The sequence below is a fragment of the Bufo bufo genome, chromosome 2 (assembly GCF_905171765.1).
Source record: "Bufo bufo chromosome 2, aBufBuf1.1, whole genome shotgun sequence".
NCBI lineage: Eukaryota > Metazoa > Chordata > Amphibia > Anura > Bufonidae > Bufo > Bufo bufo.
The window spans coordinates 517,827,583-517,842,835 of NC_053390.1; the positions used below are offsets into that span (position 1 = coordinate 517,827,583).

Sequence of the window (15,253 nt, forward strand, 5' to 3'; positions counted from 1 at the left end):
AAGAATTCGGCAGGCAGTTCCGTTGCCGAAACTGTCTGCCGGATCCGGAAATCCGTATGCAAGCGGATATAATTTGTTCCCGGATCCGGATCCGTCTGACAAATGCATTGCAATACCAGATCCGTCTCTCCAGATGTCATCCAGAAAAACGGATCCGGTATTTATCTTTTTCACAGATGAGCAGACCGGTAAACCGGATCTGTTTTTCCGGAACACTTGCCATTATTACATTTCAATGTTGTATTTTCTCCGGCCAAATACCTTAAAAGGGACTGAACTGAAGACATCCTGATGCATACTGAACTGATTGCTCTCCATACAGAATGCATTGGGATAAAACTTTTTTCCGGTATTGAGCCCCTATGACGGAACTCAATACCGGAAAACTTTAACGCTAGTGTGAAAGTACCCTTTTTCTCTTTTTTATTATACAAAATAATCTTGGCTCAAAAACCAAGCCCCTTGTACAATAAAGTCGAGTAATATTACACTAAAAGCGGCCATATACATTCAATAGCTCTTGGTCGAATGATCACTCGGCCAACAGCTATCTCTGCCGACTCCCTCCCAGCTCTGGATACACATTTGGCTCGGTCAAACACGCATGTGTTGTCAAAGGTTACAAAGGAGAAAGCTACTGCCAAATACCTCTAGCAGTGGCTTATCTCCTTGGGGAAGAAAAGGATCAGGCAAAATATCAATTTTGCCTGATCCTTCTCTCCCTCGGCATTATCACACAGGGAAGTCAGGATCTCTCCACACACATTAGATTGCCATCCAAACTAGTCTTTACTTCATTACAGTTGTCTACAACTGAGCATTTTCTTATAGGAATTGTCTGAGATAATAAAAAAAGTCATGGACAAGCCCTTCAATAACCTAAAATAAAAAATCATCACCCATTTCTGTGTGGTGCCGGTCTGATTCTCCTGCTGCTGCCTGTTTACACACCAGTGCTGCAGCCAATTACTGTCCTCGGTGGTCTAACACAGCGATTTACACCAAGGGAGGCATTTATTAAGACCAAAGTTTTAGACGCCAGTCTTGATACCCCTTTACCTTGTGGTGGATGCACGGATTTATGTAGAGGCGATGGCCTCTACATAACTTTGCCGAATCTACTGCCTGTCTAAATCTACGCCTGCTCCACTGCTGAACAGATGTAGACCATGTATAAAATGACAAATGAGACAGGCCTGTCAGCCCGCCCCCTTCTCTGCCATGCCCCCTTTTTTAGATCCGGCGTGAGCAGGGAAATGTCGCAGACCCTTGAGCTGCAATCTACAACAAATATATACACCAAAAAGTGGCGTATATGAGTTACTAAATGACCCCCATAATGCCTATGGCTCAGAACCAACAAGATTACTAGCAAGTAAGGTGCAAATCACAGACAATTTTATAACACTAAGGCCTCATGCACACGACCGTTGTGTGTTTTGCGGTCCGCAAATTTCTGCAAAACACGGATGGCGTCCGTGCGCGTTCCGCAATTTGCAGAACGGCGCGGACAGCCATTAATATAACTGCCTATTCTTGTCCGCAAAACAGACAAGAATAGGATAGATTATATTTTTTTTGCGGACCACGGAACGGAGCAACGCATCTTTTGCGGCCCCATTGAAGTGAATGGGTCCGCATCCCAGCCGCAAATACTGCGGCTCGGATGCAGACCAAAACAACGGTCGTGTGCATGAGGCCTAAGTCAAATAAATGGATATTGGAAGCTGTTCACACTTAGCTGGTATTGCAGCGAGGTCCTATGTAGCTTTACCAGCTAAGTGTGAACAGCTTCCAATATCCATTTATTTGACTCTGGGCTATAAAAGTGTCTGTGATTTGCACCTTACTTCCAAGACTTAACCTTGTTGGCCTTGAGCAATAGGCATTGTGTGTGAATTGTTCTATATAGGGGTCTACTAGATTGTTCCCCTTTTTACCTGGTCTGCTTACCAAAAATTTTAAATAGTGCAATATCCCCTTTTATGAATTTTAGTTGAGGACGGTGATTGGATGCAGTGGTCATATTTCAGACATCTGGATGCTGCAGAAGGTTCAGACCAGTGCTGCAGAAAACGGTGCTGGAGAAAGGGGTGTGCATAAGATGATTTTTATTTTAGGCTACTTCAGGGCTTATCCAGGATTTGTATTATCTCAGACATCCCCTTTAATGCAGTTTCTTATTTGACAATTGTCTCATTTTTGGCCTACAAAAAGTCCATAGTAATCAGAAGTGACCTATTACTTGGGCATCGTCTCACTTATTCTATTTTGGCAGAAAGTCAATACTGAGATACAAAATACTCTTTTCTCTCTATTGTTTCCACTTATAATGCTATGCTCTACTAGGAGAACATTCTATCTAATTTGAGTTTTTTTTCCAATCCTCTCTAATGTGCCACAAAAAAACTGCCCAATCCCTTGCTCTGAAAAGATGGAATACCAAATGTATAATTTGCTGTTGCAAACTGTTCCAAAAAGTAAAAAGCGTATTAAAAGAACCTAAACAGGTGACCCCCAGAGACCAAGAATATTATTCTAGAGATTTCCGTGAGGCCCACACTGTTTTCTTCAGTTTAAGGTAAAAAAAAAAAGAGGGTTGTTTTTTTCCTCTCCACGACTAGTGCCACACCTTGTCTGGTATTGTAGCTGAGCCCTATTCAGTTCAATGCGGCGGTGCTGCAACACTAGACTTGGCCCATGGAAGTGCCACTGTTTCTGGAAAAACAGCAAACTCTGTACAGGTCTTGTTGGTTTTATATTCCAGCAATTTGAAGCAATACCGGCATTCCTGATGTCAAGCTCTGGCTACCCAATGTGCCGACTGATGGATATCCAAAATGCTGGCCACCATTTTAACAGAGAAAACCTCAACATGGTTCCTAGAACAATAGCTTACAGTTGTATCTCCGGACTCCCTCTCTATTCTCTCATACACATCTTCGTCCGAACATGTATGTGTAATTAATGGGGAGAGGGGAGAACCTTCTATCCTCAGACATCATCCATAAGGCGAGAGCCAGGAGCTCCTCATACATAGCGGGTTTGGCCGACATTATAGTAAGGTATATGGGGGCCTTAAAGGTATGTTGACCCATCACAATTTGCCTATGGTAAATATGACGTGTTTTGTAAGAGGATCAGGGGCTAGTACTCAGTTCCTGCCACAAATGACCAGTTTGATGTACCACAAATCCACACTAGGATTAGCCCCATTCGATAGGGATAATCTGCTGGCCTTTCCATGTGGAATACACAAGAATAGGCGGCTTAATACCCATTTTTATTGACTTTTTTTTCTTTGACGAGGACAACACTGATTATTTTCGAGTGCATGTGAACATGTATACAAAAAATATTCACATGGAATGGAGGAGGAACGTTAGCGGACCTTGATGAGGATTTCTCATCAAATTTTGAATGTGTAAGCAAGGCCAAGGACTGGAGGACTTCTCTATGGGACTGCCTCAAGGCTAGTCAACTTACATTTACTTCTGAGAAATGTAAATAATACTGACCAAAATATATGGAAATCAATCCATGGGAAAATATGCACTGCACATTATATGGCAGATCTGTGCTAACGTATAAATCAGGGCCACTATATCCCAGCTGTGTAATTTTAATGATATGGCAGAAAGATTAAAATGGTATGTATTAAAAAGTGGTCATACACCCACAAGCCTTTCCCAATACAGCAGCTTCTTTCCTTTTTCATGAGACTGAGGAAGAAAGAAATTACTTTTTTTTCAGGAAACACAATGTGAGAACGCGAGCACAATAGCCATAAAAGCAAAGTAAAGGGAAAATATACATAATACTTAAGACATTAATAAACCATCTCACCTTTACCTCTCTGTTCTTCAACATATGCAATGACCTAGACACACATAAGCAGAGGCACTCGTAAGGAAATAACTATGCTGCATGTATGCCCACACTAAATATTAAATTATGCATACATTAAAGGGGTTCTGCCGTTTAAACTGATGATCTATCCTCTGGATAGATCATCAGCATCTGATCGTCAGTGGTCCGACACCCGGGAACCACGCCAATCAGCTGTTTGAGAAGGCAGTGGCGCTCCATTCAAGTGAAGGGAGCTTAGTCGCGCCCAGGCCAGTGATACTAGTCGTGACGTCACTGGGCCTGCAGTAAACAGTGAGAAGGCCGCAGCACTCCAGGAGCGCCGCTGCCTTCTCAAACAGCTGATCGGCGGGGGTCCCCTTTAAATTCTAAAAGTAAGGTTGGTGCGGTTTCTCTAATCACGAAGGATAGTGATGACCTGAACTCAGGAGTGAGCTATGGAATGTAGAATCTATACACAGTCCAGCTATTTCTGTGACTCTCAGCAGAAGCAAACGGAGGGAGCAGGTCTCAGAGGTGGGACCCCCAACTATCAGGTGTTTATGGCAAATCCGGTATATATGCTGTAAATGTGTAAGGTTAGAAATATCCATTAAAATATTGTAGTATTTTCCTCACAATTTTAATGGGCTTCTATCAACAGGTTTATAGCAGTAAAACAAGCTGACGTGAGACATGTGTGCTGGTCAGCTGAAGACATCTGTGTTGGTCTCATGTTTATATGTGCCCGCATTTCAGAGAAGAATGAAGTTTTAATACATGCAAATGAGTGTCTAGGCGCAATGGGGGTGTTGCCGTTGCACCTAGAGGATCTGCTCTCCATGCAACTGCTGTGCCCTTTGATCGACAGGGCCAGGCAGAAGACATTTTTACTGCCTGGCCCTGTCAAAGTGCAGAGGGCACGGCAGTTGCAGAAAAGTTCAGAGACTATGTACTATAATACAATATAATATAATTTATACATTTAAATCTCTGCTCTTTCTGAGCTCAAGGAGGCCCATATGGCTATTGATAGCATTATAGATTACCATTTTCTATGCCTGTTTTAGGCCTAGAAAATGGTCTAAATATAAAACAGCTCGGAAGTTTAAAAGCAGCGGTGGATCCGCCGAAGTTATGAAGAGGCCTGAGCTTCTTCTTTGATCACACTTCCGTACAGTTAGCATTTATGTTCACTGGATACATTTGATGAAAAATGATGTATACTGCAGATAAATTCAACAAAAACTTTTTTGTATATGTTTGGTCCGTAGAAGTCTACATTTGTACAATACACATCTGGATAACAAAACTTGGTGTCAACAGATCAAAGAAAACTGCTTTAATTTTTTTCATACAATGATTAAAAGGCATCAAACTATTCTTTTTGGTGGTCAATACTGATACTAAACAGGATATTGGGTGCTTTCCAACCTCAATATTACCTAAACATAGTCTCAAAGTTAGGGTTACAATGGTACAGCTATTTTATATCTGTACATACAATCCAGTTACAAAATACTTGCATACAAATTCAATCAAGTTCTTCATATGTAGGTGCCACGAGGCAAATTTGAGAAGAGTTAAAACATTTATTACTACGACTTTAAAAATGTATGCACAAACTGCTGCTATGTGACTCTGTATTCTCTACCATAAGGACATGTAATCTGTGCAGTCCCAGAGCTTCCCCAAGTTCAAAAAAGTCATAGAGTAAGTCAGATGCAGTTTTTACAGCATTGCACTATTGTCAAAGACGACCCATTCAGACTGTACGAGTAAAAAAAAGGAACTTTAACCCCTTAAGGACTCAGCCCTATTTCACCTTAAGGACTTGGACATTTTTTGCAAATCTGACCAGTGTCACTTTAAAACGCTTTGACTTATCCAGGCCATTCTGAGATTGTTTTTTCGTCACATATTGCACTTCATGACACTGGTAAAATGAAGTCCAAAAAAAAATTATTTTTATTTATAAAAAAATACCAAATTTACCAAAAACTTGTAAAAATTTGCAAATTTCCAAGTTTCAATTTCTCTACTTCTATAATACATAGTAATACCCCAAAAAATAGTTATTACTTTACATTCCCCATATGTCTACTTCATGCTTGGAACATTTTGGGAATGATATTTTATTTTTTGGGGATGTTACAAGGCTTAGAAGTTTAGAAGCAAATCTTTAAATTTTTCAGAAATTTTCAAAAACCCAATTTTTTATGACCAGTTCAGGTCTGAAGTCACTTTGCGAGGCTTACATAATAGAAACCACCCAAAAATGACCCCATTCTATAAACTACACCCCTCAAAACTGATTTTACTAACTTTGTTAACCCTTTAGGTGTTCCACAAGAATTAATGGAAAATAGAGATACAATTTCAAAATTTCACTTTTTTGGCAGATTTTCCATTTTAATATTTTTTTTCCAGTTACAAAGCAAGGGTTAACAGCCAAACCAAACTCAATATTTATGGCCCTGATTCTGTAGTTTACAGAAACACCCCATATGTGGTCATAAACCGCTGTACGGGCACACGGCAGGGCGCAGAAGGAAAGGAATGCCATACGGTTTTTGGAAGTCAGATTTTGCTGGACTGTTTTTTTTTACACCATGTCCCATTTGAAGCCCCCCTGATGCACCCCTAGAGTAGAAACTCCATAAAAGTGACCCCATCTAATAAACTACACCCCTCAAGGTATTCAAAACTGATTTTACAAACGTCGTTAACCCTTTAGGTGTTCCACAAGAGTTATTGGCAGATGGAGATGAAATTTCAGAATTTAAATTTTTGGGCAAATTTTCCATTTTAATCCATTTTTCTCAGTAACAAAGCAAGGGTTAACAGCCAAACCAAACTCAATATTTATGGCCCTGATTCTGTAGTTTACAGAAACACCCCATATGTGGTTGTAAACAGCTGTACGGGCACACGGCAGGGCGCAGAAGGAAAGGAATGCCATACGGTTTTTGGAAGGCAGATTTTGCTGGACTGTTTTTTTTGACACCATGTCCCATTTAAAGCCCCCCTGATGCACCCCTAGAGTAGAAACTCCAAAAAAGTGGCCCCATTTTAGAAACTACGGGATAGGGTGGCAGTATTGTTGGTACTAGTTTAGGGTACATATGATTTTTGGTTGTTCTATATTACACTTTTTGTGAGGCAAGATAACAAGAAATAGCTGTTTTAACATCGTTTTTATTTTTTATTATTTACAACATTCATCTGACAGGTTAGATCATGTGATATTTTTATAGACCAGGTTGTCACGGATGCGGCGATACCTAATATGTATACTTTTTTTTTATTTATGTAAGTTTTACACAATGATTTTATTTTTGAAGCAAAAAAAAATCATGTTTTAGTGTTTCCATAGTCTGAGAGCCATAATTTTTTCAGTTTTTGGGCGATTACCTTGGGTAGGGTATAATTTTTGCGGGATGAGATGACGGTTTGATTGCCACTATTTTGGGATGCGTGTGACTTTTTGATCGCTTGCTATTACACTTTTTGTGATGTAAGGTGACAAAAAATGGTTTATTTAGCACAGTTTTTATTTAAATTTTTTTACGTGTTCATCTGAGGGGTTAGGTCATGTGATATTTTTATAGAGCCTAATATGTATACTTTTTTTTTATTTATGTAAGTTTTACACAATGATTTCATTTTTGAAGCAAAAAAAAATCATGTTTTAGTGTCTCCATAATCTGAGAGCCATCGTTTTTTCAGTTTTTGGGCGATTATCTTAGGTACGGTGTTCATCTGAGGGGTTGGGTCATGTGATATTTTTATAGAGCCGGTCGATACGAACACGGCGATACCAAATATGTATACTTTTTTTTTTATTTATGTAAGTTTTACACAATAACAGCTTTTTTTTTTTTTAAATGATGTTTTAGTGTCTCCATATTCTGAGCCATAGTTTTTTTAATTTTTTGGGCGATTGTCTCAGGTAGGGACTCATTTTTTGCGGGATGAGTTGACGGTTAGATTGGTACTATTTTGGTGGGCAAACGCTTTTTTGATCGCTTGCTGTTGTACTTTTTTGTATGTAAGGTGACAAAAAAATGGTTTATTTAGCACAGTTTTTATTTTTTATTTTTTACGGTGTTCATCTGAGGGGTTAGGTCATGTGATATATTTATAGAGCCGGTCGATACGGACGCGGTGATACCTAATATGTATACTTATTTTTTTTTCCCTATTTTTTACCAATTTTTTTTTAACTTTATTTGGGGAAAATGACGTTTTTGTTTATTTTTACTTGAAACTTTTAATTTTTTGGGGGGAAAACTTTATTTTTTAAACTTTTTTTTTCACTTTATTTTTGTCCCACTTTGGGACTAGAACTTTTGGGGGTCTAATCCTTTACAATGCATTCCAATACTTCGGCGATACGGGGGGGTCACATGACACTCCCCTCCGGCGTTGTGACAGGATGCCCGCTGAATGATTTCAGCGGACATCCTGTTCCTATTAACCCCCGCCGCGCCACAATGTCTGTTTAAAGTTAGGACGTACTGGTACGCCCTGGGTCCTTAAGGACTCGGGAAACAGGGTGTACCGGTACGTCCTAAGTCCCTAAGGGGTTAAAGGGAATGTGTCATCAGAAAATGACCTATTGTTTAAATAACTATTTTCTATTTAACATATTTTTTAAGAATTTTTTATGTTATTTTTAATTTTCCTTGTCACTATCTATACTTAAACAAAAAACACATATTCCTGCTGTTTTCGCACCGGCCACTAAGCCTAATAATAGGAGCCACTTCTTGGTCTCTACAAATTACTTTATTGCAGTTACATATTGTTCTAGTCCTGCCTGTAATGATAAGGAGATAACACCACAGTAAAGATAAGACAGGCCCCACCATTCATAATAGGTTATTGTCAAAGCTTATCTATTCTTTCCTTGTACAATGACCTCTGCACAGGGCAGAGAGCGTGCCTAGAAGACTGTACCATAGAAGTCAATAGGGTCAGCTCCAGACCATTGTGTCTATGGCCCATGGGGCTGCCAGAAAGCATTTTTTAATGCTTTCTAAATGCTCAGGTTAAGGCCTCATGTACACGACCGTGCTGTTTTTTGCAAACCGCGGATCTGCAAAAAAACTGAAGCCGCCCGTGTGCCTTCCGCAATTTGCGGAATGGAACGGGCGGCCCATTGTAGACATGCCTATTCTTGTCCGCAAATCGGACATGCTATATTTTTTTTGCGGGGCCTCGGAACGGAGCAACGGATGCGGACAGCACGTCTGTGCTGGATCGACGGAGAACTGCAGGGGTGAGTAATATTTCTTGTTATTTTAGAACATTTGCTTTTTTTTTTCTAAACGTTACCCTTTAAATAGACTACTATCCAAAGTTATTGTTAAAAAATTTTGGTTTGTTTGACACATGATTTTTTTTCATTTGCCGTTTTCATATTTTTTTGTGGATTTTTGCCACGTTTTCGGTAAGTTAATAGCATTTTTATGTGGTCAAATGTTACTTTAAAATCTACAGTTAAGTTTGAATAGTATTACAATAAAAAAATCTTTTTCAAACCACTGCAATTTTTTTTAAAATATATGGCGTATTAAACCAGCAAAAACAAAGACAAAACAAATGATATATGCAGTTTTTGTGCCTTTTTTTTTTGCATCACTTTTGCTGTGTTTTTTTATGTGGCCAGATGTTACTTTAAAATCTATGGTGCATTTTGAAAAGTGTTACAATTAAAAAATTGCTGTGTGAACGAATGATCTGTCATATTCATATTATTGGGAGTGCTTTTGTGTAAAGGGAGTAATTCTATATTAGGGACATGGGCATATTAATTGGCTCCACTGCAAAAATGTAACATACAGTAATGCCACCACTGTGGCAGCACAGTGTGAACTATAGTGTACATGAGCACACAAATGCACAGACACATACACAGGTCCATACACACAAGACTATGGATGCCATGTCACTACTTTTCAAAACAGAGGGATAATATGGATGCTCATCATAACCGTTTTATGTACAATAATATGTAAGCCAAAAGGTGAATTCAAATGTACAGCTAGATACTGTATGACATGCATCCAATTAGATCACCTCCCTGACTTCAATAAACCCTACATTTATGTCTTTGTATAGTCTCAAAAAGTATCTTTGATGTATTGCAGAAAAATGTATGCCAAAATGACGTAGACTCTGGGCTACGTTCCCATATGTTTTTTTTTTTATATAAAAAAAAAAGAAAACCTGAAGACAAAAGGATGAAGTAAAAATTTTTGGAAGGCTCTAAGGGGTCTCGGGATTAGGAACCTATATTCTTTCTATTACTACTTGTAGACCAGGTACTCAAAAGCTGTCTTGTTCCCAGTCCAGCAGGTAATGTTAATGCAGTGGTTAGAGTTCACCCTTTGCACCAGCAATCAGCACATCTCTTCTCATACAGGGGACACTGTTTAATACACTAATGTCAATCAACAGTTCCCTGGTGCTATTCTGGTGTTATAGGCTCTCATGATGGGAAAGCTTTAGAGATTTATGAGTACATCGCAGTCCCTATAGCTGCTATGACAGTTCTGTCACCACCAGAAACTGATTAGAGACTGGTTGTCATCCAGTTTCATATACCTACCTACCTACCTACTTACACTGCCCATATAGGAACACTGTAGGCTAGCGTTTCCATGTATTATATGCTTTACACACTTTTGGGTTCATTTATCAAACTGGTGTAAAGTAGAACTGGCTTGGTTACTCATACCAACCAATCAGATTCCACCTTTCATTTTTGACAGCTTCTTTGGAAAATGAAAGGAGGAATCTGATTGGTTGCTATGGGCAACTAAGCCAGTTCTACTGTACACCAGTTTGATAAATGACCCCATGTATGCCTCCCTTAAAGGCTCATGCACATGAACGATATTAAACTGACATTTTTCCCTCAGTTTTGCTTCAGTGTTTTCTGACAATTCTGTTAAAGGGGTTGTCTCATCTGAGACACTGATTGTATAATGCTTGGATATGCCATCAAAGTCAGCCAGGTGCTGGTCCCACCTCTGGAACCTACACCTATCTCCTGAACTGACCCCCTAAAGTGAAGGAGAAAAGCACTGCTATGGCTATTTTTGGGAGTCCGATAGTGATTAATAAACAGCGCACCCTGCATGCACAACTGCCTCTCCATTTACCTCTATGGGACTGCCGGAAATAACCAAGCCAGTGCTCGCCCACTTTCAAAACTTCCAAAGAGTTGAATGAAGAGGTCACCGTGCATGCACGACCACCTCTCCAGTTACCTCTAGGGCAGTGGTCCCCAACCTTTTTTGCACCAAGGACCAGTTTCATGCAAGACAATTTTCCCAGGGACCGGGTGGGGGTTCTGGGGTGGGGCTTAGAGGTGGGCGGGGCTTAGGGGGTGCTGGTCAGCGCTGACTGATTCACGTGCATAACACAAAACACAAGGTGCATATAAAAATATATAACACTATATAACGATGGGGTTAATGGCATCAGGTACATGCTGGAGTAACTTGCTGTTAATATGAGGCACATTGTTTTATCAATTTGGACTTGCATGTGCCTCACATTAATAGTAAGTAACTTCATCATGTGTACCTCACATAAATGGTTAACCCAATATTGAGATAACCTTTTGCGAATACAAAAGGGGGGACATGGTGTCAGTGAACACCCACCCCCTTTTGGTATGTGCAAAGTTATATGGAAATGAATGGGTTAAGTTAATTACTTACCTGTATAGTGCTGGACTGAACTTGACCTCGAGGGCACTGTAGGATCGTGATTGGTCTGTGGGTAACGGTCAGCACGAGTCACCTGTAATAAAAGAAAATTCAGTTACTTACAGCGCATTCTGGAGCTGACAGCAAAGAATCCCCCATCCCTCCCCCCCCTTTTTTTTTTTTTTTCCTTTTCTTTATTGTCACGGTGTTTACACGGGGTAATAGTCGCTCTTTGAGCGGACTAGTTTGGGTCTTAGACAAGGTTTTGGATTTAATTGGTTATTATAATTCAAACAATTTGGATTGTCTAAGAATATGAAACGTAAAAACACCGTGGCCTTTATATACCAAAACAATTTATTGTATTAAAATAAAATATATTATTATTTTAAATTACAATTGACTAAGTCTTTTTTGTGTGTTTCAATTTGGTTAGTGGTGGAATATGACACCATGCCCATTATTTGATGAGGCCTTTATTTTGAGGCAGGCTAATAATCTTGCAGTGTGTAGGACGGGGTGTGGGCCGGGTACCTGCGCCAGCTGCTTTTCAGAGCACTAATGGCTGCGGACTGGAGAACACAAGACTCAGGAGGAGGAGGAGGAGGAGGCGGCCGCTGCTGAAGTTCGCTGAGCACGCTAGCTGAAATGGCGCATTGGTAAACCCTCCCCCGTCTCTCCTCCTACTTTAATATTAGCCACACATTCATTGGTGGCAGTGGTGTGAGCAGCATCAGAGCCCGCTCATTTTATTGCGGCGGCCGCGTCATGGGAGGGAGGGATTCCCTCCCTACGTCCCTCCTTCTCCATTGACTCTGGCCACTATGATGCATGCACCTGGCGTCTCCACTCCTCTCTCCTCTGCGGCCTGGCAAACAATCGTCCAGGGCCCGGTCCTGGCCCGTGGCCCGGCGGTTGGGGACCACTGCTCTAGGGGACTGCTGGAAATAGCCAAGCCAGCGCCCAGCTATTTTCAGAACTCCCATAGCAGTGAACGGAGGTTGGCCGCACTTGTGCGATCCGCTCTCAACTTCAGGGGGCCCATCTTGGATATAGGTGCTGGTCCCAGAGGTGGGACTTGCACCTACCTGACAGAGGTGTGAGATAAGACAACCCCTTTAAGTTCTGTGTGGATGGGATCAGTTTTCAAGCTTTTTTTAACATGCATGAAAAAACTTGAAGAATACCACACAGCATCTCCGAGCAGCCATCAGTGAAAAATAAGCAGTCCTCCAGTGTGCTACCTACAAAAAACATTCCCCACAAGAACCAAAGGCAACACCCATCATATATCCATAAAAATCAAAAAATTTCGGAAAATACAATAACATGTAATGTTGAATAATAAGGCAAAAGCATCAGATCATGGAAATCATACATTGCCCTGCTTCACAGCATTCCCCCAAATATATGGAAAGACATGTCCTACAGTATCTGTGGGACCAGTCCTATTGTGTTTCAATATATAAATAAAGTCTGGTTCAGTTTTTTACCACTGACCTGAACAAGTCCTGTTCGGAAAATGCAACGCTTTGCACGCCCTGCACTTAGCTGTGTCTTTCAAGCAGACCTCTTGATTTTTTGGGGGGCCTTACTTGCGTTAATAACACAAAAGATAAAACGTGCTGTATTTTTATTCATGCGAGAAAAAAAATGCCTATGTGTATAGATCCATTGACTTTAATGAGTCAGATTTCATTGTGGGTGCTGTCCAAATTTATTAGTGCAGCGTACCATTTATTTAGCACAAAATATATATGCCAAAAATATAGAGTAGTGCCAAATTTATCATTCAGCACTCATCATTGTGATACATTTCTCAAAGTTTCTGCCTGTTTGGTCCAGTGTTAACTTTACAACAGTATTACCGTAATTTTAAAATTAAAATTAACAGCTTTATTTTAAAATATATAGCAATAAATTTATAAAAATATCAAGCTGCATAAAACATACAAATTGTCTCCTACATTCACGTGAACCTCCTTTAATTGGGGTAAAAAAATATTTTTAAAAATCTAGCTTTTCCTCCAAAAAAAACACACATTAAATGGAACTGTATTCCCTCTACTCAAGATCTCAGTAGCATTTACTAATTTTCTCATAGTTGAAAGTTTAGCACAAAAAGCACACTGACACACATACATGCAGGTATTGCTGTGAATAGTGTTTTCTCGGTGTCCTATACAGAATATGTAAAACTGTCAACTCATTGTAGTCAATATAAAAAAATAATCAACATTCAAATAAGGCAAGAAAAAGCAGAGCTTACCTAAAACTTGAGATTTCAGCTAGAAAATGAGTCTGGTCCCAGGTAAAAATCTATTTTAAAAAAAAAATAAAAAAATAAAATAAAATTTAAATTATAAAAATATATAACGTTTAAACATTAAAATTCATAAAATGGTCAAAACGGAACTGCATGTTCACAGTATGAATGATCTTTGCCCACTAGTCTTGACTTGGACAATTAGTTTGTAAAGTAATATTTGCACATGCTTTGGGTGAAGAGAGAACTGTACAAGCCTTCCATTCATCCCAATGGCGTCCTGATCACAAGCAAACATATGCACGGGCAGATCCATAGACCCCGGTGGTGAAGTTAAGAAAAGTGTAACCTTTTCTGTGTTCTTTATTCCCAGAGATAACAAAATCCACACATACACAGAAGGGAAATAAAAAAGCAGCTTTCTGTTGCGTCAAAGACACCACTGTGAGCTTGAAACACTCAACAGTGAGATATTAAACTGTCTGAAGACAGTTTTTCAATGTACTCTGCTGCATCTTCTCTCAGGTCTAGCTAGAGTCTGTCCTGCATCTCTTACATAGCAGCTGTGCTCGCCAGCTCCGAGAGGCAATCCTTCCTCATGTCCATACTGATGCTATTCACTGGACACAAGCACAGAAAAGTGCATTCATCTACAGGAATCACTTTGGGGGAAAAGAAATGCAGACCAACCCTCTTCTGCCGAGACAGATGAGCAGAAAGGCTCATTGATGGTTTTTACCTCGGTGGTTCCATTCCACACAATACCTGCCCTTGTATGTCTATTTAAAAAATACCATTAGAAAATAAACTTTTTCATACTGTATTGACTTCTGTACACATCATAATTCCATGGCTGCTTAAGCTTTGAAATCTTTACCCTCAGAACACATTCCACAAGCAGTATGTTACTTGTCAGTTATGTTAGACACAGTGCTCTAGGAGGGCCAGTAGTGATATCCTATGTCTGTGCAGTCACAGCCTACAGAACTGTCCATCTCACTTCAACTGTATAATCTGAATGCATTTGTTTTATTTCACTTTGAATTATATGATACTTACATAGATCTAGTGTATAGCCAAATCCCAAACTACAAACAACCAGATTCCCCTGACGAAGCCATTTGGCGAAACGCGTTGGCTAGGTGAGGGACACTGATATAGGAGATGTGACTACATGTTGATTATGAATTGGTGAGCCTGTTCCATTTTTTTTGGGCTCTCCCCTATGTTGCTGCCTCGTGATCTTACTGTCACAGGTTTAACATATTTTATCACATTTGTGAGTGATTTTGCAATGATGTACGAGTTCTTATATTTATACATGCGCAGCTTGTAGTGGAGATCCATTTACCTTCCTTTTCCCTTGGTTAAGCACTTTATCATGCAATACATGTGTTGTCAGTATGAGAGGTGTGAT

The 15,253-nt window shown here is 39.9% G+C and overlaps 1 protein-coding gene across 3 annotated transcripts in view; it reads right to left on the reverse strand.

The window, feature by feature from the left end:
* The window catches only part of CSGALNACT1 (chondroitin sulfate N-acetylgalactosaminyltransferase 1), a 418,621-nt gene that overhangs the window by 244,732 nt on the left and 158,636 nt on the right, over positions 1 to 15,253 (reverse strand). For all 3 annotated transcript variants that reach the window (XM_040417905.1, XM_040417904.1, XM_040417903.1), the window contains one exon: positions 13,840 to 13,889. The gene's annotated coding sequence lies outside the window, so the exon portion shown is untranslated. The remainder of the gene's footprint in view (positions 1 to 13,839; positions 13,890 to 15,253) is intronic.